This window comes from Melospiza melodia, chromosome 3, assembly GCF_035770615.1.
Source record: "Melospiza melodia melodia isolate bMelMel2 chromosome 3, bMelMel2.pri, whole genome shotgun sequence".
In the NCBI taxonomy this organism is placed as follows: domain Eukaryota; kingdom Metazoa; phylum Chordata; class Aves; order Passeriformes; family Passerellidae; genus Melospiza; species Melospiza melodia.
The window spans coordinates 74,454,868-74,478,204 of NC_086196.1; positions in this window are offsets into that span (position 1 = coordinate 74,454,868).

The window sequence follows — 23,337 nt, forward strand, 5'->3', positions numbered from 1 at the left end:
TCGGGCTGGTTTGATGGTGCAAAGTGGCTCCTGCAATCTGCCATCCAGAAGCGGGGCAGCTGATTTTTGTTTGCCAGAGAAAAATTCCGTGGATTGTTTTTGGGGGCATATTGCTGGGAGTGGCCGGCTGGCTCCTTAAAATGCTCGATACGCATGATGGTTCCCAGGCCCAAGGTGTCACCACTACCAAGTCGGCCTGCGGTTTTAGTATCAAGTTCATCCTGCAATTTGCCATCCAGAAGAGGGGCAGTTGAGTTTTGTTTGCCAGAGAAACGGGCCGAGGTTTCTGTTTGGGGACATATGGCTGAGAGTGGCCAGCTGGCCCCTGAATATCCACGATACACAGCATGGTTCCCAGATCCAAGGTGGCACCAGTGCCAAGTCGGGCTGGTTTGATAGTACCAAGTGTCTCCTGCAATCTGCCATCCAGAAGCAGGGCAGCTTACTTTTGTTTGCCAGAGAAATAGGCCTAGGTTTTTGTTTGGGGGCCTGTGGCTAGGAGTGGCCGGCAGGCTCCTAAGAATCCACGATACGCAGGATGTTTCCCAGACCCAAGGTGGCACCTGTGCCAAGTCGGGCTGGTTTGATAGTACCAAGTGGCTCCTGCAAACTCCATCAGAAAGTTGGCAGGCGTGTTTTGTTTTCCAGGGAACAGCGCCGTTGATTTTGTTTGGGGGCCTGTGGCTGGGAGTGGCCGGCTGGCTCCTTAGAATCCACGATACGCAGGATGGTTCCCAGACCCAAGGTGGCACCAGTGCCAAGTCGGGCTGGTTTGATTACACCAAGTGGCTCCTGCAATCTGCCATCCAGAAGTGAGGCAGCTAAGTTTTGTTTGCGAGAAAAAAGGGCCGTGGTTTTTGTTGGGGGCCTGTGGCTGGGAGTAGCCGGCTGGCTCCTTAAAATCCACGATAGGCAGGATGGTTCCCAGACCAGAGGTGGCACCAGTGCCAAGTCGGGCTGGTTTGATAGTACCAAGTGGCTCCTGCAATCTGCCATCCAGAAGCGGGGCAGCTGAGTTTTGTTTGCCAGAGGAAAAGGCTGTGGTTTGTGTTTGGGGGCCTGTGGCTGGCAGTGGCCGGCTGGCTCCTGAAAATCCACGATACGCAGCATGGTTCCCAGACCCAAGGTGGCACCAGTGCCAAGTGGGGCTCGTTTGACAGTGTCAAGTGCGTCCTGCAATCTCCCATCCAGAAGCGGGGCAGCTGAGTTTTTTTTGCCAGGGAAACGGACCTTTGTTTTTGATTGGGCTCTGTGGCCGAGAGTGGTCGGCTGTCTCCGGACAATCCACAATACGCAGGATGGTTCCCAGACCCAAGGTGGCACCAGTGCCAAGTCGGGCTGGTTTGATAGTACCAAGTGTCTCCTGCAATCTGCCATCCAGAAGCGGGGCAGCTGAGTTTTGTTTGCCAGAGAAAAGGGCCGTGGGTTGTGTTTGGGGGCATATGGCTGGGAGTGGCCACCTGGCTCCTTAAAATGCACGATACGCCGCATGGTAACCAGACGCAAGGTGGCACCAGTGCCAAGTCAGGCTGTTTTTGTAGTACCCAGTGGCTCCTGCAATTTGCCATCCAGAAGCGGGGCAGTTGAATTTTGTTTGCTAGAGAAAAGGGCTGTGGTTTGTGTTTGGGGGCCTATGGCTGAGAGTGGCCGGCTGGCCCCTGAAAATCAACGATAGGCAGGATGGTTCCCAGATCCAAGGTGGCACCAGTGCCAAGTAAGGCTGGTTGTATGGTTCAAAGTGACTCCTGCAATCTGCCATCCAGAAGCGGGACAGCTGAGTTTTTTTTGCCAGAGAAAATGTCCATGGTTTCTTTTTGGGGCATACGGCTGGGAATTGCCGGCTGGCTCCTTAAAATGCTCGATACGCAGGATGGTTCCCAGAGCCAAGGTGGCACCACTGCCAAGTCGGGCTCTTTTTGTAGTACCAAGTGCGTCCTGCAATTTGCCATCCAGAAGAGGGGCAGTTGAGTTTTGTTTGCCAGAGAAAAGGGCCGAGGTTTGTGTTTGGGGGCATATGGCTGGGAATGACCGGCTGGCCCCTGAAAATCCACGATACGCCGGATGGTTCCCAGATCCAAGGTGGTACCATTACCAAGTCGGGCTGGTTTGATAGTCCCAAGTGGCTCCTGCAAACTGCCATCCAGAAGCGGGGCAGCTTACTTTTGTTTGCCAGGGAAATGGGCCGTTGTTTGTGTTTGGGGGCCTGTGGCTGGGAGTGTTCGGCTGGTTCCTGAATATGTACGATACGCAGGATTGTTCCCAGATCCAAGGTGGCAGCAGTGCCATGTTGTGCTGGTGTGATAGTCCCAAGTGGCTCCTGCAATCTGCCATCCAGAAGTGGGGCAGCTGATTTTTGTTTGCCAGAGAAAAGGTCCGTGGTTTGTTTTTGGGGGCATATGGCTGAGAGTGGCCGGCTGGCCCCTGAAAATCCACGATACACAGGATGGTTCCCAGATCCAAGGTGGCACCTGTGCCAAGTCGGGCTGATTTGATAGTACTAAGTAGCTCCTGCAATCTGCCATGCAGAAGCGGGGCAGCTTACTTTTGTTTGCCAGGGAAACGGGCCGAGGTTTGTGTTTGGGGGCCTATGGCTGAGAGTGACCGGCTGGCTCCTGAAAAGCTACAATAGGCAGGATGGTGACCAGACCCATGGTGGCACCAGTGCCAAGTTGGGCTGGTTTGATAGTACCAAGTGGTTCCTGCAATCTGCCATCCAGAAGCAGGGCAGCTGAGTTTTGTTTGCCAGAGAAAAGGGCCTTGGTTTGTGTTTGGGGGCATATGGCTGGGTGTGGCCAGCTGGCTCCTTAAAATGCACGATATGCAACATGGCTCCCAGACCCAAGGTGGCACCAGTGCCAAGTTGGGCTGGTTTGATAGTACCAAGTGGCTCCTGCAATCTTCCATGATCACGTGGAGAAATACTTTCTGGTTTCAGCCTCATGCTCTTTCTTCTCTCCCTCAACTTCTCTATCACCTCTCATCTGGTTCACATGCGCTGTCTTCAAGGTCCACAGGCTACTTTTCACAGAATCTTCTGGCCTGATGAAGTAAGAATGATGAATAGAACAGAGCTGGGATCTATTTTCCAGTTTGGATAAAATGCATTCTGCACACAAATCCAAGGAGAACGGGCTGCCCCGATGCCCAGAAAATCTTTCACTCCTGCTAGTGTTCTACGTCAACCGCAACTTAGTCTGAAAGAAAAGCTTTTTCTCTGAGAGCATCTGAGAGGTTTGCATGAAGCACTGATATCTGACATATGCAATTTTGAATAGGAGAGGAAAAAGAAAATGGCAAGGAGTTTTTAATTTTAGTGGTTTCAATTTTAATTTCCGTGCACTTTTTCAAAACTTGTCAGCTCAAATGCCCATCAACATCTTTTAGTCATCTGTAAGTCAGTATTCATATAAAATGTGCTTCAAATCCAAAGAATTTCAAATTTGCACTCCAAGCTTCTATGCCTAGATTTATGATTTCCTACACATATTAGATGAAAGGAAGGCCTTTTTTACTGTGGGAGTGCTGGAACACTGGAACAGGTTGCCCAGAGAAGTTGTGGGTGTCCCATCCCTGAAAGTATTCAAGGTCACCTTGGACAGGGCTTGGAGCAGCAACAAAGGAGAAGCTTGATGGTAGAGAAACAAAGTTGGACTATAGAAGAAACTCGGATTGAAGTATAGGATCAAGTTTTCTCTCAGCTCTTGGGGTAAATTCAAAGTTGTACAAAATGACATTTATCTGTGCTATTCACTACTGTAACAGAAAGTTTCATGAAAACTGTACAGAAGATAGTAAATTTTAAAAGAGATAAGAATTACAGCATAAAATCCATGGGATAGGTTACAACATGAGACACTCTCTAAGAGAAAATCTCTGTGTTTCAGCACTTCATCAGGGTAAGATTTCATGAAGTGCCAAAGAAGGCGGCAAAATATCATTCGGGACATTATTTACTGGAATTCAGCCTGGCCATTAGTAGGAACTGCCTTTGAACATATCATGTAGATATACCACACACACTTTCCCTTCACTGAAAAATTACTGTTTACAACAAATAAGCAATTGACGATCAAAATTGATTGAAAGCATCTTAAACATGTCAAGTATTTCATTGTAGATGATCTGTGATCCAAATGCTTCTTCCACCTTCGAGAGGGACAGAAGAATTCTTCCATATCATGATGGTTTAAAATTGTATCAACCAATGTTTTCTGCTGAAAAGATATCATCTATTTTTTTCTATTTTTGGAAGAAAATATTCCTAGACATACAACAGGTGAGAACTAAGTAATTTTAAAGAAACAAATGAAATGAAAATATTCTGTAAATAGAATGAAATGAAAAGCTGTGTTTTAAATAGGAGCTAAATATTAAACAGAATTTTTGTACCAGGCATTTGAATTACTGCACCAGCTCTTTTGCCCATCAAGAGAGGCATTTAGCATTTCAGTCTTTTCCAAGGTGTTCATGATCTGCTATGCTGATCTCTGTGTGTGCCTAGGTGTGTGTGGAGGGGGGGGCATATGAAGGGGAGTGTGTATGTTTGCTTTACAATTGTTGTGGCAGATTCATGCCTCAGCTCCACATTTTGTTTTAAAAAGGTCACACCGAGTGGATATGAAGTTTACTATCAACAAGAGATCGATTCCCAAATCATCCATTTGACTCTCCCTTATAAATCATGTGCTTTGTTGCATATTTTATCAAATATACTTTCAAGCCAGATGGAGGAAGGAGGATGTGGGAATCCCTCCACCATCTTGCAACTTTTATGTAAGTAGGTTTTCAAGAAAATCATCATTTCTCTTTTAAATATGTCTGGAACAGGCATGATGGTAGTGTCAACCTGTTGGAGTTTTTGTTGCTGGAAGAAGTTGTACAAAAGGATTGGTTTTTACATTGACCAGTTACTGAATCAAGCGCAGGAATACATTGGAAATTTAGCTGGGGGTTCCTTTTCCCAGCAGACTACTTCTAGAACGAGCTTGTACACTGAAGCTGACTCTTTTGCTCTCTTTTTGTTTCTTTCCTATTTTCTTGGCTTCTTTGCCACTATCTAGACAATTTTGGAACTTTGTTCCCAACTAAAATGGTTTCAATAGTCTGATTGTGATCATACATTTTTACAAGGAATTTTTAAAATCTTTCCTCGAGTCCAGAAAGTCAAGGACTTAGATCTTTTTCTTCCCTTATCAATATTGCCATGAAATTGATAAATAAAGACCAACTCTTTATTTTTGTTTTTAACCCACGTAGATAATTCCCATCCATTAATCCATTTTGTGGACCAATAGCTGCCATTCTGATGGAAGCTGTCACTTCTTAACAATAGGCATTCTGTGACTATGTTGACAGCACTTTGGGTGAAGATCCTAACTGGTCTTAGATATACATAGGGAGAAATTTGCTCAGCCAGTGTCAGTCTTAAGCATGCGTATCAGAAGATCTTTCTAGAGCTGGGAATTTTCCCATGAAAGGGATTCAGTTAGGGAAGAGACACTTGTGCCAGAGTTTTACATTCTTCTTGAACACTGCTTAAGGAACTTAGATGCCATGTCCATTTGGATCTCTGTCTGCACAGAACTTTGTCATGCCAGTGCTTTGAAATGCATCTTGAAGAGAATTCACTAGCACAGAATGAAAGAGAGTGGAAGGGGTTGGTGGGGCTAACCAGGCCCAACCCCCCTGCCTAAACCAGGATACCTAGAGCCTCTTGCCCAGGATTCTATCTGGGTGTACTTTTAATGTCTTCAAAGATCCAGGCTCCACAATCTTTCTGGGCAGTCTGTGCCGTGGTTCAGTCACCCTGACAGTAAAGAAACATTTACTGATGTTCAAAGGCAATCTCCTGTATTTCAGTGTGTGCCCACTGCCTCTTGTCTTTTCCCTCAGCATCACTGAAAAGACACTGATTCCCTCCCCTTTGCACTATTGCTTCCATATGTATGTGTGATGCCATGTAGAGGTATGTCAAAAACCTCCCTGAAGCCCAGGCAGATAATATTCCCTTCATCTACCAGTCAAGTTGATTCATCAGAGGAGTTTAAAGTGATGTTCAGCATGAAATTCCCCTGAAAAATCATGCTAACTACATTATTTGGTCATCTGTCATGTGCCTGGCAAGGATTTCCAGGAAGAGCTGCTTCATCAACTTCCTGGGGATAAAAAAGAGGCTGGCTGGTTTGTACTATGGCGAGTCCTCTTAATTGCCTTTTTTGAAGATGGGTGTCATTTGCTAACATCCACTCTTTAGCCTCTCTTGTCGTCTACATCTTAGCAAAACGCTTTTCCACTATGTCTGGCTAGGAAAAACTGTGCCAGCACAGAAAACATCTCCCATCGTGTTCTAGAAGTTGCACGGATGTCTGCCAAGTGTTTGGCAGGAAGAAAAGAAAAGTTGTCCAAAACAGCTTCCAATCGAATGTTCCTGTGATTGGAAAAGTCAGGAGAGTGCAAAGGTACTGTTTTCTATCAGTTGGCAAGGTGCGCACACAATCCCAGTGTTGTACAGCTTGCTTCTTCACCTTCCCGAAGCTGCCGCTCTCGCCGGCTGCCGGAGCCCAAGAAGCGGCTTCTTCGCGCAAAGACGATTGTGCCGCTCACAGGGCTCTCCTTAGCGCGGCTTCTGCCGAAAGACGCCCGGCAGCGGCTCTTACCTCCGGAGAGCATCCTACCTTCGTCTTTAGCTCCTCTTCTCATCTACACCTCGGCAAAAAGCTTTTCCACTATGTCTGGCTAGGAAAAACTGTGCCAGCACAGAAAACATCTCCCATCGTGTTCTAGAAGTTGCACGGATGTCTGCCAAGTGTTTGGCAGGAAGAAAAGAAAAGTTGTCCAAAACAGCTTCCAATCGAATGTTCCTGTGATTGGAAAAGTCAGGAGAGTGCAAAGGTACTGTTTTCTATCAGTTGGCAAGGTGCGCACACAATCCCAGTGTTGTACAGCTTGCTTCTTCACCTTCCCGAAGCTGCCGCTCTCGCCGGCTGCCGGAGCCCAAGAAGCGGCTTCTTCGCGCAAAGACGATTGTGCCGCTCACAGTGCTCTCCTTAGCGCGGCTTCTGCCGAAAGACGCCCGGCAGCGGCTCTTACCTCCGGAGAGCATCCTACCTTCGTCTTTCGCGTCTTTTGTAGTCTACACCTCGGCAAAAAGCTTTTCCACTATGTCTGGCTAGGAAAAACTGTGCCAGCACAGAAAACATCTCCCATCGTGTTCTAGAAGTTGCACGGATGTCTGCCAAGTGTTTGGCAGGAAGAAAAGAAAAGTTGTCCAAAACAGCTTCCAATCGAATGTTCCTGTGATTGGAAAAGTCAGGAGAGTGCAAAGGTACTGTTTTCTATCAGTTGGCAAGGTGCGCACACAATCCCAGTGTTGTACAGCTTGCTTCTTCACCTTCCCGAAGCTGCCGCTCTCGCCGGCTGCCGGAGCCCAAGAAGCGGCTTCTTCGCGCAAAGACGATTGTGCCGCTCACAGTGCTCTCCGTAGCGCAGCTTCTGCCGAAAGACGCCCGGCAGCGGCTCTTACCTCCTGAAAGTGGCAGCTTCGGGAAAGTGAAGAAGCAAGCTGTACAACACTGGGATTGTGTGCGCACCTTGCCAACTGATAGAAAACAGTACCTTTGCACTCTCCTGACTTTTCCAATCACAGGAACATTCGATTGGAAGCTGTTTTGGACAACTTTTCTTTTCTTCCTGCCAAACACTTGGCAGACATCCGTGCAACTTCTAGAACACGATGGGAGATGTTTTCTGTGCTGGCACAGTTTTTCCTAGCCAGACATAGTGGAGAAGCTTTTTGCCGAGGTGTAGATGAGAAGAGGAGCTAAAGACGAAGGTAGGATGCTCTCCGGAGGTAAGAGCCGCTGCCGGGCGTCTTTCGGCAGAAGCCGCGCTAAGGAGAGCCCTGTGAGCGGCACAATCGTCTTTGCGCGAAGAAGCCGCTTCTTGGGCTCCGGCAGCCGGCGAGAGCGGCAGCTTCGGGAAGGTGAAGAAGCAAGCTGTACAACACTGGGATTGTGTGCGCACCTTGCCAACTGATAGAAAACAGTACCTTTGCACTCTCCTGACTTTTCCAATCACAGGAACATTCGATTGGAAGCTGTTTTGGACAACTTTTCTTTTCTTCCTGCCAAACACTTGGCAGACATCCGTGCAACTTCTAGAACACGATGGGAGATGTTTTCTGTGCTGGCACAGTTTTTCCTAGCCAGACATAGTGGAGAAGCTTTTTGCCGAGGTGTAGATGAGAAGAGGAGCTAAAGACGAAGGTAGGATGCTCTCCGGAGGTAAGAGCCGCTGCCGGGCGTCTTTCGGCAGAAGCCGCGCTAAGGAGAGCCCTGTGAGCGGCACAATCGTCTTTGCGCGAAGAAGCCGCTTCTTGGGCTCCGGCAGCCGGCGAGAGCGGCAGCTTCGGGAAGGTGAAGAAGCAAGCTGTACAACACTGGGATTGTGTGCGCACCTTGCCAACTGATAGAAAACAGTACCTTTGCACTCTCCTGACTTTTCCAATCACAGGAACATTCGATTGGAAGCTGTTTTGGACAACTTTTCTTTTCTTCCTGCCAAACACTTGGCAGACATCCGTGCAACTTCTAGAACACGATGGGAGATGTTTTCTGTGCTGGCACAGTTTTTCCTAGCCAGACATAGTGGAGAAGCTTTTTGCCGAGGTGTAGATGAGAAGAGGAGCTAAAGACGAAGGTAGGATGCTCTCCGGAGGTAAGAGCCGCTGCCGGGCGTCTTTCGGCAGAAGCCGCGCTAAGGAGAGCCCTGTGAGCGGCACAATCGTCTTTGCGCGAAGAAGCCGCTTCTTGGGCTCCGGCAGCCGGCGAGAGCGGCAGCTTCGGGAAGGTGAAGAAGCAAGCTGTACAACACTGGGATTGTGTGCGCACCTTGCCAACTGATAGAAAACAGTACCTTTGCACTCTCCTGACTTTTCCAATCACAGGAACATTCGATTGGAAGCTGTTTTGGACAACTTTTCTTTTCTTCCTGCCAAACACTTGGCAGACATCCGTGCAACTTCTAGAACACGATGGGAGATGTTTTCTGTGCTGGCACAGTTTTTCCTAGCCAGACATAGTGGAGAAGCTTTTTGCCGAGGTGTAGATGAGAAGAGGAGCTAAAGACGAAGGTAGGATGCTCTCCGGAGGTAAGAGCCGCTGCCGGGCGTCTTTCGGCAGAAGCCGCGCTAAGGAGAGCCCTGTGAGCGGCACAATCGTCTTTGCGCGAAGAAGCCGCTTCTTGGGCTCCGGCAGCCGGCGAGAGCGGCAGCTTCGGGAAGGTGAAGAAGCAAGCTGTACAACACTGGGATTGTGTGCGCACCTTGCCAACTGATAGAAAACAGTACCTTTGCACTCTCCTGACTTTTCCAATCACAGGAACATTCGATTGGAAGCTGTTTTGGACAACTTTTCTTTTCTTCCTGCCAAACACTTGGCAGACATCCGTGCAACTTCTAGAACACGATGGGAGATGTTTTCTGTGCTGGCACAGTTTTTCCTAGCCAGACATAGTGGAGAAGCTTTTTGCCGAGGTGTAGATGAGAAGAGGAGCTAAAGACGAAGGTAGGATGCTCTCCGGAGGTAAGAGCCGCTGCCGGGCGTCTTTCGGCAGAAGCCGCGCTAAGGAGAGCCCTGTGAGCGGCACAATCGTCTTTGCGCGAAGAAGCCGCTTCTTGGGCTCCGGCAGCCGGCGAGAGCGGCAGCTTCGGGAAGGTGAAGAAGCAAGCTGTACAACACTGGGATTGTGTGCGCACCTTGCCAACTGATAGAAAACAGTACCTTTGCACTCTCCTGACTTTTCCAATCACAGGAACATTCGATTGGAAGCTGTTTTGGACAACTTTTCTTTTCTTCCTGCCAAACACTTGGCAGACATCCGTGCAACTTCTAGAACACGATGGGAGATGTTTTCTGTGCTGGCACAGTTTTTCCTAGCCAGACATAGTGGAAAAGCGTTTTGCTAAGATGTAGACGACAAGAGAGGCTAAAGAGTGGATGTTAGCAAATGACACCCATCTTCAAAAAAGGCAATTAAGAGGACTCACCATAGTACAAACCAGCCAGCCTCTTTTTTATCCCCAGGAAGTTGATGAAGCAGCTCTTCCTGGAAATCCTTGCCAGGCACATGACAGATGACCAAATAATGTAGTTAGCATGATTTTTCAGGGGAATTTCATGCTGAACATCACTTTAAACTCCTCTGATGAATCAACTTGACTGGTAGATGAAGGGAATATTATCTGCCTGGGCTTCAGGGAGGTTTTTGACATACCTCTACATGGCATCACACATACATATGGAAGCAATAGTGCAAAGGGGAGGGAATCAGTGTCTTTTCAGTGATGCTGAGGGAAAAGACAAGAGGCAGTGGGCACACACTGAAATACAGGAGATTGCCTTTGAACATCAGTAAATGTTTCTTTACTGTCAGGGTGACTGAACCACGGCACAGACTGCCCAGAAAGATTGTGGAGCCTGGATCTTTGAAGACATTAAAAGTACACCCAGATAGAATCCTGGGCAAGAGGCTCTAGGTATCCTGGTTTAGGCAGGGGGGTTGGGCCTGGTTAGCCCCACCAACCCCTTCCACTCTCTTTCATTCTGTGCTAGTGAATTCTCTTCAAGATGCATTTCAAAGCACTGGCATGACAAAGTTCTGTGCAGACAGAGATCCAAATGGACATGGCATCTAAGTTCCTTAAGCAGTGTTCAAGAAGAATGTAAAACTCTGACACAAGTGTCTCTTCCCTAACTGAATCCCTTTCATGGGAAAATTCCCAGCTCTAGAAAGATCTTCTGATACGCATGCTTAAGACTGACACTGGCTGAGCAAATTTCTCCCTATGTATATCTAAGACCAGTTAGGATCTTCACCCAAAGTGCTGTCAACATAGTCACAGAATGCCTATTGTTAAGAAGTGACAGCTTCCATCAGAATGGCAGCTATTGGTCCACAAAATGGATTAATGGATGGGAATTATCTACGTGGGTTAAAAACAAAAATAAAGAGTTGGTCTTTATTTATCAATTTCATGGCAATATTGATAAGGGAAGAAAAAGATCTAAGTCCTTGACTTTCTGGACTCGAGGAAAGATTTTAAAAATTCCTTGTAAAAATGTATGATCACAATCAGACTATTGAAACCATTTTAGTTGGGAACAAAGTTCCAAAATTGTCTAGATAGTGGCAAAGAAGCCAAGAAAATAGGAAAGAAACAAAAAGAGAGCAAAAGAGTCAGCTTCAGTGTACAAGCTCGTTCTAGAAGTAGTCTGCTGGGAAAAGGAACCCCCAGCTAAATTTCCAATGTATTCCTGCGCTTGATTCAGTAACTGGTCAATGTAAAAACCAATCCTTTTGTACAACTTCTTCCAGCAACAAAAACTCCAACAGGTTGACACTACCATCATGCCTGTTCCAGACATATTTAAAAGAGAAATGATGATTTTCTTGAAAACCTACTTACATAAAAGTTGCAAGATGGTGGAGGGATTCCCACATCCTCCTTCCTCCATCTGGCTTGAAAGTATATTTGATAAAATATGCAACAAAGCACATGATTTATAAGGGAGAGTCAAATGGATGATTTGGGAATCGATCTCTTGTTGATAGTAAACTTCATATCCACTCGGTGTGACCTTTTTAAAACAAAATGTGGAGCTGAGGCATGAATCTGCCACAACAATTGTAAAGCAAACATACACACTCCCCTTCATATGCCCCCCCCTCCACACACACCTAGGCACACACAGAGATCAGCATAGCAGATCATGAACACCTTGGAAAAGACTGAAATGCTAAATGCCTCTCTTGATGGGCAAAAGAGCTGGTGCAGTAATTCAAATGCCTGGTACAAAAATTCTGTTTAATATTTAGCTCCTATTTAAAACACAGCTTTTCATTTCATTCTATTTACAGAATATTTTCATTTCATTTGTTTCTTTAAAATTACTTAGTTCTCACCTGTTGTATGTCTAGGAATATTTTCTTCCAAAAATAGAAAAAAATAGATGATATCTTTTCAGCAGAAAACATTGGTTGATACAATTTTAAACCATCATGATATGGAAGAATTCTTCTGTCCCTCTCGAAGGTGGAAGAAGCATTTGGATCACAGATCATCTACAATGAAATACTTGACATGTTTAAGATGCTTTCAATCAATTTTGATCGTCAATTGCTTATTTGTTGTAAACAGTAATTTTTCAGTGAAGGGAAAGTGTGTGTGGTATATCTACATGATATGTTCAAAGGCAGTTCCTACTAATGGCCAGGCTGAATTCCAGTAAATAATGTCCCGAATGATATTTTGCCGCCTTCTTTGGCACTTCATGAAATCTTACCCTGATGAAGTGCTGAAACACAGAGATTTTCTCTTAGAGAGTGTCTCATGTTGTAACCTATCCCATGGATTTTATGCTGTAATTCTTATCTCTTTTAAAATTTACTATCTTCTGTACAGTTTTCATGAAACTTTCTGTTACAGTAGTGAATAGCACAGATAAATGTCATTTTGTACAACTTTGAATTTACCCCAAGAGCTGAGAGAAAACTTGATCCTATACTTCAATCCGAGTTTCTTCTATAGTCCAACTTTGTTTCTCTACCATCAAGCTTCTCCTTTGTTGCTGCTCCAAGCCCTGTCCAAGGTGACCTTGAATACTTTCAGGGATGGGACACCCACAACTTCTCTGGGCAACCTGTTCCAGTGTTCCAGCACTCCCACAGTAAAAAAGGCCTTCCTTTCATCTAATATGTGTAGGAAATCATAAATCTAGGCATAGAAGCTTGGAGTGCAAATTTGAAATTCTTTGGATTTGAAGCACATTTTATATGAATACTGACTTACAGATGACTAAAAGATGTTGATGGGCATTTGAGCTGACAAGTTTTGAAAAAGTGCACGGAAATTAAAATTGAAACCACTAAAATTAAAAACTCCTTGCCATTTTCTTTTTCCTCTCCTATTCAAAATTGCATATGTCAGATATCAGTGCTTCATGCAAACCTCTCAGATGCTCTCAGAGAAAAAGCTTTTCTTTCAGACTAAGTTGCGGTTGACGTAGAACACTAGCAGGAGTGAAAGATTTTCTGGGCATCGGGGCAGCCCGTTCTCCTTGGATTTGTGTGCAGAATGCATTTTATCCAAACTGGAAAATAGATCCCAGCTCTGTTCTATTCATCATTCTTACTTCATCAGGCCAGAAGATTCTGTGAAAAGTAGCCTGTGGACCTTGAAGACAGCGCATGTGAACCAGATGAGAGGTGATAGAGAAGTTGAGGGAGAGAAGAAAGAGCATGAGGCTGAAACCAGAAAGTATTTCTCCACGTGATCATGGAAGATTGCAGGAGCCACTTGGTACTATCAAACCAGCCCAACTTGGCACTGGTGCCACCTTGGGTCTGGGAGCCATGTTGCATATCGTGCATTTTAAGGAGCCAGCTGGCCACACCCAGCCATATGCCCCCAAACACAAACCAAGGCCCTTTTCTCTGGCAAACAAAACTCAGCTGCCCTGCTTCTGGATGGCAGATTGCAGGAACCACTTGGTACTATCAAACCAGCCCAACTTGGCACTGGTGCCACCATGGGTCTGGTCACCATCCTGCCTATTGTAGCTTTTCAGGAGCCAGCCGGTCACTCTCAGCCATAGGCCCCCAAACACAAACCTCGGCCCGTTTCCCTGGCAAACAAAAGTAAGCTGCCCCGCTTCTGCATGGCAGATTGCAGGAGCTACTTAGTACTATCAAATCAGCCCGACTTGGCACAGGTGCCACCTTGGATCTGGGAACCATCCTGTGTATCGTGGATTTTCAGGGGCCAGCCGGCCACTCTCAGCCATATGCCCCCAAAAACAAACCACGGACCTTTTCTCTGGCAAACAAAAATCAGCTGCCCCACTTCTGGATGGCAGATTGCAGGAGCCACTTGGGACTATCACACCAGCACAACATGGCACTGCTGCCACCTTGGATCTGGGAACAATCCTGCGTATCGTACATATTCAGGAACCAGCCGAACACTCCCAGCCACAGGCCCCCAAACACAAACAACGGCCCATTTCCCTGGCAAACAAAAGTAAGCTGCCCCGCTTCTGGATGGCAGTTTGCAGGAGCCACTTGGGACTATCAAACCAGCCCGACTTGGTAATGGTACCACCTTGGATCTGGGAACCATCCGGCGTATCGTGGATTTTCAGGGGCCAGCCGGTCATTCCCAGCCATATGCCCCCAAACACAAACCTCGGCCCTTTTCTCTGGCAAACAAAACTCAACTGCCCCTCTTCTGGATGGCAAATTGCAGGACGCACTTGGTACTACAAAAAGAGCCCGACTTGGCAGTGGTGCCACCTTGGCTCTGGGAACCATCCTGCGTATCGAGCATTTTAAGGAGCCAGCCGGCAATTCCCAGCCGTATGCCCCAAAAAGAAACCATGGACATTTTCTCTGGCAAAAAAAACTCAGCTGTCCCGCTTCTGGATGGCAGATTGCAGGAGTCACTTTGAACCATACAACCAGCCTTACTTGGCACTGGTGCCACCTTGGATCTGGGAACCATCCTGCCTATCGTTGATTTTCAGGGGCCAGCCGGCCACTCTCAGCCATAGGCCCCCAAACACAAACCACAGCCCTTTTCTCTAGCAAACAAAATTCAACTGCCCCGCTTCTGGATGGCAAATTGCAGGAGCCACTGGGTACTACAAAAACAGCCTGACTTGGCACTGGTGCCACCTTGCGTCTGGTTACCATGCGGCGTATCGTGCATTTTAAGGAGCCAGGTGGCCACTCCCAGCCATATGCCCCCAAACACAACCCACGGCCCTTTTCTCTGGCAAACAAAACTCAGCTGCCCCGCTTCTGGATGGCAGATTGCAGGAGACACTTGGTACTATCAAACCAGCCCGACTTGGCACTGGTGCCACCTTGGGTCTGGGAACCATCCTGCGTATTGTGGATTGTCCGGAGACAGCCGACCACTCTCGGCCACAGAGCCCAATCAAAAACAAAGGTCCGTTTCCCTGGCAAAAAAAACTCAGCTGCCCCGCTTCTGGATGGGAGATTGCAGGACGCACTTGACACTGTCAAACGAGCCCCACTTGGCACTGGTGCCACCTTGGGTCTGGGAACCATGCTGCGTATCGTGGATTTTCAGGAGCCAGCCGGCCACTGCCAGCCACAGGCCCCCAAACACAAACCACAGCCTTTTCCTCTGGCAAACAAAACTCAGCTGCCCCGCTTCTGGATGGCAGATTGCAGGAGCCACTTGGTACTATCAAACCAGCCCGACTTGGCACTGGTGCCACCTCTGGTCTGGGAACCATCCTGCCTATCGTGGATTTTAAGGAGCCAGCCGGCTACTCCCAGCCACAGGCCCCCAACAAAAACCACGGCCCTTTTTTCTCGCAAACAAAACTTAGCTGCCTCACTTCTGGATGGCAGATTGCAGGAGCCACTTGGTGTAATCAAACCAGCCCGACTTGGCACTGGTGCCACCTTGGGTCTGGGAACCATCCTGCGTATCGTGGATTCTAAGGAGCCAGCCGGCCACTCCCAGCCACAGGCCCCCAAACAAAATCAACGGCGCTGTTCCCTGGAAAACAAAACACGCCTGCCAACTTTTTGATGGAGTTTGCAGGAGCCACTTGGTACTATCAAACCAGCCCGACTTGGCACTGGTGCCACCTTGGGTCTGGGAAACATCCTGCGTATCGTGGATTCTTAGGAGCCTGCCGGCCACTCCTAGCCACAGGCCCCCAAACAAAAACCTAGGCCTATTTCTCTGGCAAACAAAAGTAAGCTGCCCTGCTTCTGGATGGCAGATTGCAGGAGACACTTGGTACTATCAAACCAGCCCGACTTGGCACTGGTGCCACCTTGGATCTGGGAACCATGCTGTGTATCGTGGATATTCAGGGGCCAGCTGGCCACTCTCAGCCATATGTCCCCAAACAGAAACCTCGGCCCGTTTCTCTGGCAAACAAAACTCAACTGCCCCTCTTCTGGATGGCAAATTGCAGGATGAACTTGATACTAAAACCGCAGGCCGACTTGGTAGTGGTGACACCTTGGGCCTGGGAACCATCATGCGTATCGAGCATTTTAAGGAGCCAGCCGACCACTCCCAGCAATATGCCCCCAAAAACAATCCACGGAATTTTTCTCTGGCAAACAAAAATCAGCTGCCCCGCTTCTGGATGGGAGATTGCAGGAGGCACTTGACACTGTGAAACCAGCCCCACTTGGCACTGGTGCCACCTTGGGTCTGGGAACCATGCTGCGTATCATGGATTTTCAGGAGCCAGCCGGTCACTCTCAGCCATAGGCCCCCAAACACAAACCTCGTCCCGTTTCCCTGGCAAACAAAAGTAAGCTGCCCCGCTTCTGCATGGCAGATTGCAGGAGCTACTTAGTACTATCAAATCAGCCCGACTTGGCACAGGTGCCACCTTGGATCTGGTCACCATCCTGCCTATCGTAGCTTTTCAGGAGCCAGCCGGCCACTCCCTGCCACAGGCCCCCAAACACAAACAACGGCGCTTTTCCCTGGAAAGCAAAATTCGCCTGCCAACATTTTGATGGCAGATTGCAGGAGCCACTTGGTACTATCAAACAAGCCGAACTTGGCACTTGTGCCACCATGGGTCTGGTCAACATCCTGCCTATCGTAGCTTTTCAGGAGCCAGCCGGTCACTCCCAGCCATAGGCCCCGAGACAAAAACCTCGGCCCGTTTCCCGGGCAAACAAAAGTAAGCTACCCCGCTTCTGGATGGCAGATTGCAGGACGCACTTGGTACTATCAAACCAGCCCGACTTGGCACTGGTGCCACCTCTGGTCTGGGAACCATCCTGCGTATCGTAGATTCTAAGGAGCCAGCCGGCCACTCCCAGCCATTGGCCCCCCAAAAAAAACAACGGCGCTTTTCCCTGGAAAACAAAACTTGCCTGCCAACTTTTTGATGGCAGATTGCCGGAGCCACTTGGTACTATCAAACCAGCCCTACTTGGCACTGGTGCCACCATGGGTCTGGTCACCATCCTGCCTATCGTAGCTTTTCAGGAGCCAGCCGGTCACTCCCAGCCATAGGCCCCCAGACACAAAGCTCGACCCGTTTCCCTGGCAAACAAAAGTAAGCTGCCCCGCTTCTGGATGGCAGATTGCAGGACGCACTTGGTACTATCAAACCAGCCCAACTTGGCACTGGTGCCACCTTGGGTCTGGGAACCATCCTGCGTATTGTGGATTCTAAGGAGCCAGCCGGTCACTCCCTGCCACAGGCCCCCAGACACAAACAACGGCGCTTTTCCCTGGAAAACAAAACTCGCCTGCCGACTTTTTGATGGCAGATTGCAGGAGCCACTTGCTACTATCAAATCAGCCCAACTTGGCACTGGTGCCACCATGGGTCTGGTCACCATCCTGCCTATCGTAGCTTTTCAGGAGCCAGCCGGTCACTCCCAGCCATAGGCCCCCAGACACAAACCTCGGCCCGTTTCCCTGGAAAACAAAAGTAAGCTGCCCCGCTTCTGGATGGCAGATTGCAGGAGCCACTTTGCACCATCCAACTAGCCCGACTTGGCACTGGTGCCACCTCAGGTCTGGGAACCATCCTGCGTATCGTGGATTCTAATTAGCCATCCGGCCACTCCCACCCACAGGCTCCCAAACACAAACAACGGCGCTTTTCCCTGGAAAACAAAACTCGCCTGCCAATTTTTGATGGCAGATTGCAGGAGCCACTTGGTACTATCAAACCAGCCCAACTTGGCACTGGTGCCACCTTGGATCTGGGAACCATGCTGTGTATCGTGGATATTCAGGGGCCAGCTGGCCACTCTCAGCCATATGTCCCCAAACAGAAACCTCGGCCCGTTTCTCTGGCAAACAAAACTCAACTGCCCCTCTTCTGGATGGCAAATTGCAGGATGAACTTGATACTAAAACCGCAGGCCGACTTGGTAGTGGTGACACCTTGGGCCTGGGAACCATCATGCGTATCGAGCATTTTAAGGAGCCAGCCGGCCACTCCCAGCAATATGCCCCCAAAAACAATCCACGGAATTTTTCTCTGGCAAACAAAAATCAGCTGCCCCGCTTCTGGATGGCAGATTGCAGGAGCCACTTTGCACCATCAAACCAGCCCGACTTGGCACTGGTGCCACCTTGCATCTGGGAACCATGCTGCCTAGCGTGGATTTTCAGGAGCCAGCCGGCCACTCTCAGCTATATGCCCCCAAACAAAACCCACGGCCCGTTTCCCTGGCAAACAAAATTAAGCTGCCCCGCTTCTGGATGGCAGATTGCAGGACGCACTTGGTAGTATCAAACCAGCCCGACTTGGCACTGGTGCCACCTTGGGTCTGGGAACCATCCTGCGTATCGTGGGTTCAAAGGAGCCAGCCGGCCACTCCCAGCCACAGGCCCCCAAATACAAACAATGGCGCTTTTCCCTGGAAAACAAAACTCGCCTGCCAACTTTTTGATGGCAGATTACAGGAGCCACTTGGTACTATCAAACCAGCCCAACTTGGCACTGGTGCCACCATGGGTCTGGTAACCATCCTGCCTATTGTAGCTTTTCAGGAGCCAGCCGGTCACTCCCAGCCATAGGTCCCCAGTCACAAACCTCGGCCCGTTTCCCTGGCAAACTAAAGTAAGCTGCCCCGCTTCTGGATGGCAGATTGCAGGAGCCACTTGGTACTATCAAACCAGCCCAACTTGGCACTGGTGCCACCTTGGGTCTGGGAACCATGCTGCGTAACACAGATTCTAAGGAGGCAGTCGGCCACTCCCAGCCACAAGCCCCCAAACACAAACAACGGCGCTATTCTCTGGCAAACAAAACTCAACTGCCCCTCTTCTGGATGGCAAATTGCAGGACGCACTTGGTACTATAAAAACAGCCCGACTTGGCACTGGTGCCACCTTGGGTCTGGGAACCATCCTGCGTATTGTGGGTTGTCAGGAGCCAGCCGAACACTCTCGGCCACAGACCCCAATTAAAAACAACGGCCCGTTTCACAGGCAAACAAAACTCAGCTGCCCCGCTTCTGGATGGGAGATTGCAGGAGGCACTTGACACTGTTAAACCAGCCCCACTTGGCACTGGTGCCACCTTGGGTCTGGGAACCATGCTGCGTATCATGGATTTTCAGGAGCCAGCCGGTCACTCTCAGCCATAGGCCCCCAAACACAAACCTCGTCCCGTTTCCCTGGCAAACAAAAGTAAGCTGCCCCGCTTCTGCATGGCAGATTGCAGGAGCTACTTAGTACTATCAAATCAGCCCGACTTGGCACAGGTGCCACCTTGGATCTGGTCACCATCCTGCCTATCGTAGCTTTTCAGGAGCCAGCCGGCCACTCCCTGCCACAGGCCCCCAAACACAAACAACGGCGCTTTTCCCTGGAAAGCAAAATTCGCCTGCCAACATTTTGATGGCAGATTGCAGGAGCCACTTGGTACTATCAAACAAGCCGAACTTGGCACTTGTGCCACCATGGGTCTGGTCAACATCCTGCCTATCGTAGCTTTTCAGGAGCCAGCCGGTCACTCCCAGCCATAGGCCCCGAGACAAAAACCTCGGCCCGTTTCCCGGGCAAACAAAAGTAAGCTACCCCGCTTCTGGATGGCAGATGGCAGGACGCACTTGGTACTATCAAACCAGCCCGACTTGGCACTGGTGCCACCTCTGGTCTGGGAACCATCCTGCGTATCGTAGATTCTAAGGAGCCAGCCGGCCACTCCCAGCCATTGGCCCCCCAAAAAAAACAACGGCGCTTTTCCCTGGAAAACAAAACTTGCCTGCCAACTTTTTGATGGCAGATTGCCGGAGCCACTTGGTACTATCAAACCAGCCCTACTTGGCACTGGTGCCACCATGGGTCTGGTCACCATCCTGCCTATCGTAGCTTTTCAGGAGCCAGCCGGTCACTCCCAGCCATAGGCCCTCAGACACAAAGCTCGACCCGTTTCCCTGGCAAACAAAAGTAAGCTGCCCCGCTTCTGGATGGCAGATTGCAGGACGCACTTGGTACTATCAAACCAGCCCAACTTGGCACTGGTGCCACCTTGGGTCTGGGAACCATCCTGCGTATCGTGGATTCTAAGGAGCCAGCCGGTCACTCCCTGCCACAGGCCCCCAGACACAAACAACGGCGCTTTTCCCTGGAAAACAAAACTCGCCTGCCGACTTTTTGATGGCAGATTGCAGGAGCCACTTGCTACTATCAAATCAGCCCAACTTGGCACTGGTGCCACCATGGGTCTGGTCACCATCCTGCCTATCGTAGCTTTTCAGGAGCCAGCCGGTCACTCCCAGCCATAGGCCCCCAGACACAAACCTCGGCCCGTTTCCCTGGAAAACAAAAGTAAGCTGCCCCGCTTCTGGATGGCAGATTGCAGGAGCCACTTTGCACCATCCAACTAGCCCGACTTGGCACTGGTGCCACCTCAGGTCTGGGAACCATCCTGCGTATCGTGGATTCTAATTAGCCATCCGGCCACTCCCACCCACAGGCTCCCAAACACAAACAACGGCGCTTTTCCCTGGAAAACAAAACTCGCCTGCCAATTTTTGATGGCAGATTGCAGGAGCCACTTGGTACTATCAAACCAGCCCAACCTGGCACTGGTGCCACCTTGGATCTGGGAACCATGCTGTGTATCGTGGATATTCAGGGGCCAGCTGGCCACTCTCAGCCATATGTCCCCAAACAGAAACCTCGGCCCGTTTCTCTGGCAAACAAAACTCAACTGCCCCTCTTCTGGATGGCAAATTGCAGGATGAACTTGATACTAAAACCGCAGGCCGACTTGGTAGTGGTGACACCTTGGGCCTGGGAACCATCATGCGTATCGAGCATTTTAAGGAGCCAGCCGGCCACTCCCAGCAATATGCCCCCAAAAACAATCCACGGAATTTTTCTCTGGCAAACAAAAATCAGCTGCCCCGCTTCTGGATGGCAGATTGCAGGAGCCACTTTGCACCATCAAACCAGCCCGACTTGGCACTGGTGCCACCTTGCATCTGGGAACCATGCTGCCTAGCGTGGATTTTCAGGAGCCAGCCGGCCACTCTCAGCTATATGCCCCCAAACAAAACCCACGGCCCGTTTCCCTGGAAAACAAAATTAAGCTGCCCCGCTTCTGGATGGCAGATTGCAGGACGCACTTGGTAGTATCAAACCAGCCCGACTTGGCACTGGTGCCACCTTGGGTCTGGGAACCATCCTGCGTATCGTGGGTTCAAAGGAGCCAGCCGGCCACTCCCAGCCACAGGCCCCCAAATACAAACAATGGCGCTTTTCCCTGGAAAACAAAACTCGCCTGCCAACATTTTGATGGCAGATTACAGGAGCCACTTGGTACTATCAAACCAGCCCAACTTGGCACTGGTGCCACCATGGGTCTGGTAACCATCCTGCCTATTGTAGCTTTTCAGGAGCCAGCCGGTCACTCCCAGCCATAGGTCCCCAGTCACAAACCTCGGCCCGTTTCCCTGGCAAACTAAAGTAAGCTGCCCCGCTTCTGGATGGCAGATTGCAGGAGCCACTTGGTACTATCAAACCAGCCCAACTTGGCACTGGTGCCACCTTGGGTCTGGGAACCATGCTGCGTAACACAGATTCTAAGGAGGCAGTCGGCCACTCCCAGCCACAAGCCCCCAAACACAAACAACGGCGCTATTCTCTGGCAAACAAAACTCAACTGCCCCTCTTCTGGATGGCAAATTGCAGGACGCACTTGGTACTATAAAAACAGCCCGACTTGGCACTGGTGCCACCTTGGGTCTGGGAACCATCCTGCGTATTGTGGGTTGTCAGGAGCCAGCCGAACACTCTCGGCCACAGACCCCAATTAAAAACAACGGCCCGTTTCACAGGCAAACAAAACTCAGCTGCCCCGCTTCTGGATGGGAGATTGCAGGAGGCACTTGACACTGTTAAACCAGCCCCACTTGGCACTGGTGCCACCTTGGGTCTGGGAACCATGCTGCGTATCATGGATTTTCAGGAGCCAGCCGGTCACTCTCAGCCATAGGCCCCCAAACACAAACCTCGTCCCGTTTCCCTGGCAAACAAAAGTAAGCTGCCCCGCTTCTGCATGGCAGATTGCAGGAGCTACTTAGTACTATCAAATCAGCCCGACTTGGCACAGGTGCCACCTTGGATCTGGTCACCATCCTGCCTATCGTAGCTTTTCAGGAGCCAGCCGGCCACTCCCTGCCACAGGCCCCCAAACACAAACAACGGCGCTTTTCCCTGGAAAGCAAAATTCGCCTGCCAACATTTTGATGGCAGATTGCAGGAGCCACTTGGTACTATCAAACAAGCCGAACTTGGCACTTGTGCCACCATGGGTCTGGTCAACATCCTGCCTATCGTAGCTTTTCAGGAGCCAGCCGGTCACTCCCAGCCATAGGCCCCGAGACAAAAACTTCGGCCCGTTTCCCGGGCAAACAAAAGTAAGCTACCCCGCTTCTGGATGGCAGATTGCAGGACGCACTTGGTACTATCAAACCAGCCCGACTTGGCACTGGTGCCACCTCTGGTCTGGGAACCATCCTGCGTATCGTAGATTCTAAGGAGCCAGCCGGCCACTCCCAGCCATTGGCCCCCCAAAAAAAACAACGGCGCTTTTCCCTGGAAAACAAAACTTGCCTGCCAACTTTTTGATGGCAGATTGCCGGAGCCACTTGGTACTATCAAACCAGCCCTACTTGGCACTGGTGCCACCATGGGTCTGGTCACCATCCTGCCTATCGTAGCTTTTCAGGAGCCAGCCGGTCACTCCCAGCCATAGGCCCCCAGACACAAAGCTCGACCCGTTTCCCTGGCAAACAAAAGTAAGCTGCCCCGCTTCTGGATGGCAGATTGCAGGACGCACTTGGTACTATCAAACCAGCCCAACTTGGCACTGGTGCCACCTTGGGTCTGGGAACCATCCTGCGTATCGTGGATTCTAAGGAGCCAGCCGGTCACTCCCTGCCACAGGCCCCCAGACACAAACAACGGCGCTTTTCCCTGGAAAACAAAACTCGCCTGACAACTTTTTGATGGCAGATTGCAGGAGCCACTTGCTACTATCAAATCAGCCCAACTTGGCACTGGTGCCACCATGGGTCTGGTCACCATCCTGCCTATCGTAGCTTTTCAGGAGCCAGCCGGTCACTCCCAGCCATAGGCCCCCAGACACAAAGCTCGGCCCGTTTCCCTGGAAAACAAAAGTAAGCTGCCCCGCTTCTGGATGGCAGATTGCAGGAGCCACTTTGCACCATCCAACTAGCCCGACTTGGCACTGGTGCCACCTCAGGTCTGGGAACCATCCTGCGTATCGTGGA